This window comes from Myotis davidii, unplaced genomic scaffold (assembly GCF_000327345.1).
Source record: "Myotis davidii unplaced genomic scaffold, ASM32734v1 scaffold1910, whole genome shotgun sequence".
Classification (NCBI taxonomy): Eukaryota; Metazoa; Chordata; class Mammalia; order Chiroptera; family Vespertilionidae; genus Myotis; species Myotis davidii.
In genome coordinates, this window is record NW_006283016.1 from 591,843 (window position 1) to 595,203 (window position 3,361).

The window sequence follows — 3,361 nt, forward strand, 5'->3', positions numbered from 1 at the left end:
AAAGAGAGAAAGCATCTCTTGGGGCAGGCTCTCCATGGCCATTTCTGTCACACCAAAGCCCCTTCTCCCTGACCCCACGCCTCCTTGCCAGCACTGCTCCCTCACCCTCACCTTTTCCTCCTCCACCCCTAGTTATTGCTAGAGGGCCTCTGACCTGGTTTGTCACAGCATCAGGGATGAAAATCCTGTCCTGGTGACATAAAGGCACCAAGTTTCCACTATCTGCCTGTAATTCTTACCCCCCCCCACCGCCCCCCAACTGTGATTCTGAGAAACAGGCTTTTCCCGCCCTCCTCTCTGTTTACTCCAGCTGACTGTTGATTTGTCTCCAGGGGGAGTTCATCTTGGTAATACAGCCACAGAGAACAGACATGTTATGTTCTTAGAAACCAGATTTCTGTCCTACAAGAATGCCTGGGGGTACATGGGAACCCTAAGCCCCTGGAGAAAGCTCCCTTTGTCAAGGGGCTCAATGTGTGAGAAAGTAGCAAAGAACTATTTTTCCCCTTTCTGAGCCCCCAAGTCTGTTTGGCCTCAGATTTACATCAGCCTCAATTTAACCCAAGGGTCAGAAATCCAAAAGAAATAATAACAAATCATTTCATTGGGTTCAAAAGGATTTTTTTTCCCCGTTGATGTGCTACATTTTCGCTTGTTTTCAGCAATAACTGGGAGTGGGCAAGAAAGACCTACTTAACCTGACAGAAGAACTTCGCTAAAATGGTTGGGAATCCATTTAATTTTTATTTAGAATCATCTAAAAAGGCTGCATGGTTAGTTGATTTAGTTGATTTGAAGATATAAATATTCTACTGCAATCTTTTGCAAAACAGGCAATTTGTGGTGACTTACCCATTATATATGATGGTGACCTTTTCTGGTTATGCTGATTGAGGCATTTATGAAAAATTAGCAAAATGATCTATTTTTTTACAACCATTTCCCCTAATTAATTTTAAGATGCTGAGGAATAGCAGCAGTGAACATAATGTATTGATGCACAAACACAGTTTATTTGACCAGGGTCAGAAGACAGCGGTTCCAATACTGTTATGCTAGGAACACACTGAGTGGCCTTGCCCATCACTGTATCACCTCCCTGCCCCTGGACTAGGGGTCGGGGGTGAGAGGGGGCGGAGATCTGAGCTCCCTTTAGCTCTAATATTCTGTGATTCCGTCACTAGAGATTTATTTGCAGAATATAGTGTCTGTAGTTTCTGACCACAGAGCAAATCTCTTCTCACATTTGGGTCCCTCCTTCCATTTCTCCTCATATTTCAGAAGGGAATGTCTACCAAAGGTTCAGAAAGGAAGTCCAATGTGAGCAGCCAGTTCCCTAGTCTGCTTTCAGTCTCAGGATCCCAGCCTACCAAGGTCCACCCCAACAGACTCTGAGGGGGGTGAGATGCACCATCAGTCTCCCCAGTGCCACAGCCACAGGGGCTCACAGGCAAGGGCTGGCACTGACAGTGCGCCCCTGGGGTTCGGAGTAATGGGCTGGAGGCTCACCACACTCCCTTGTGGACAAAGGGTCTTTAGTAGCAAATAGGCCGGGAGTGTGGAACACACCCAATGTTCTCCACTCGCAAGAGACACCAGCCCCACCACTTACTGGCTGGATGACTATGAGGCAGATAATTTCTCCCTGGCTTAGTTTCCTCATCAATAAAATGGGATTTAATTATCTTCCAGGGTTGGTGTGAGGATTCAAACTAAAACAGTGCACATACAATACCTAGAATAATGCCTGCACAGAGTAAGGGCTCGGTAAATGCTGGCACTGGTTGCTATTATTATTACTACCTGTCTCCCCAATAAAACCCCTTTGGTGTGGGTTTGAATCCTTCCTTCAAGAGTTCTCAAAGGACATGTTCCATCTTGTTTCTACTGCAAAGGGAAGTGGCCTGTGCACAAATCCAGGTGATAAGAACCCCCCCAAAAATACCTGATCCTGGGGCACCTGAAGCTAAATCTTGCCCATTGAATTCTGGGGTCCTACCTCAGGTATCCAGGTAATTCAGAAGAAGCCAATGCTCTCTCCCCAATCAGGAGCTGCACCCCGAGCCAGCTCAGAGGGAACCCCCGGTCCTGCTCCTTGGAGCTCTGAATCTTGAGGCTGGGCTGCAGGGAACTCCTTGCTCCGGGGGTGCCCCCAGATGGGAGGACCGACCTCAGGACTCCTCCCAGGAGCCCTAGCAAGTCGATGTCTCTGGCGGGAGGGTCTGGCCAAGGCGTGGGGCCCCCAAAAGGGAACTGCCTTGAGCTGAGCTTCCTCCCAGTTGGTACAGGAGAGCCCGAGATATCCACCAGGCAACCGCAGAGACGGTTGTGCTCCTAAAAGCCTGCACGTGGTTGGTTTGAACAGGGAGGACCAGAGGGTTTTACAGGCTCCAGATCCACGCAACCTGCAAATTCTCCTCTTACCGGTACAGTAGGAACCGAGAGCCGGACTCTCAGCCACAGGCGCCCTAGGAGGGGCGTGCGCCAACCCGAAGAGAGAAGGGTTAAAGGAGGTGCATCCGGGCCTGACGCAGCCCAGCTGGCTGTGCTCCCCACCGGGATAAATGGGGTCCCCGGGGCTGCGCCTTTATTTGCAAAGGCAGTCTAGGCTCCCTTCTGCCACTGCTCTTCCATTCAGATGGCTGGGTTGCAAAGGGGAAAAGAGCCTTGCCTTCCGGCATTGGCTAAAGCGTCTGGAACAAGCGAAAGGATCTGCCCAGAAGGGGCTGCAAAGTGGACAGCCCACCTCCGCTCGGGGCCCCGGGGGGAGGGGCCTTCCCTCCCCCAATGCCCACACCCCTTCGCCCTGCACGCCCTGCTCAACTCTGCTCCACCGGGCTCCCCCACTGGCTTGCTCCGCCCAGGTGCGATCTGCGGAGGGGAGGAGGGAAAGGTGGTTCCCACTGCAGCCTCCACCCCGGGGCTCCCCGTCCACCGGCTCGGGCCGCTGTCTAGTTGCTAGGCGCTGGGGATTCTCTTCCCACCCTGCACACCCGTCCCCCTGGGGGCCAGGAGCCCCCTCCCCACCCTGCGGCTATGGAGACATCCCCAACTCCCAGCACCCGCAGGGAAGGTGGGCGTGGGTCCACAGACCAACTCGGGGGGTGGAAGGGCAGAGAAGCCGGTGCCTGGGAAGGAGGGGACGATGGTCCTCAGGGAGCCGGGAAAAGCATCCCTGGTCCATGATCTATTCTAAACCACTCCGTCGCCGCCCGAGACACCAACGCACTCAGAATCTCGCCGGAGGTTTGTCTGCCCTGGAGAGGGAGAGCGCCCCATGCCAGTCAGCCAGAAGCCTGCCTTCCCAGGTCCCCGGCCGGCATTCCAGGGCTCCATCCCTCTCTCTGCGCCTCCCAGGTAC

General features: G+C 53.3%; 1 protein-coding gene across 5 annotated transcripts in view; it reads right to left on the bottom strand.

Moving 5' to 3' along the window:
• LRRC3B (leucine rich repeat containing 3B) overlaps positions 1 to 3,361 on the bottom strand; it is an 85,211-nt gene that overhangs the window by 80,020 nt on the left and 1,830 nt on the right. For 2 of the 5 annotated variants that reach the window (XM_015562110.1, XM_006753349.2), the window contains exon 1: positions 2,000 to 3,314. The exons of the other annotated variants lie outside the window; for them this stretch is intronic. The gene's annotated coding sequence lies outside the window, so the exon portion shown is untranslated. Of the gene's footprint in view, positions 1 to 1,999; positions 3,315 to 3,361 lie in introns of those variants that run through there. 5 annotated transcript variants of the gene reach the window in all.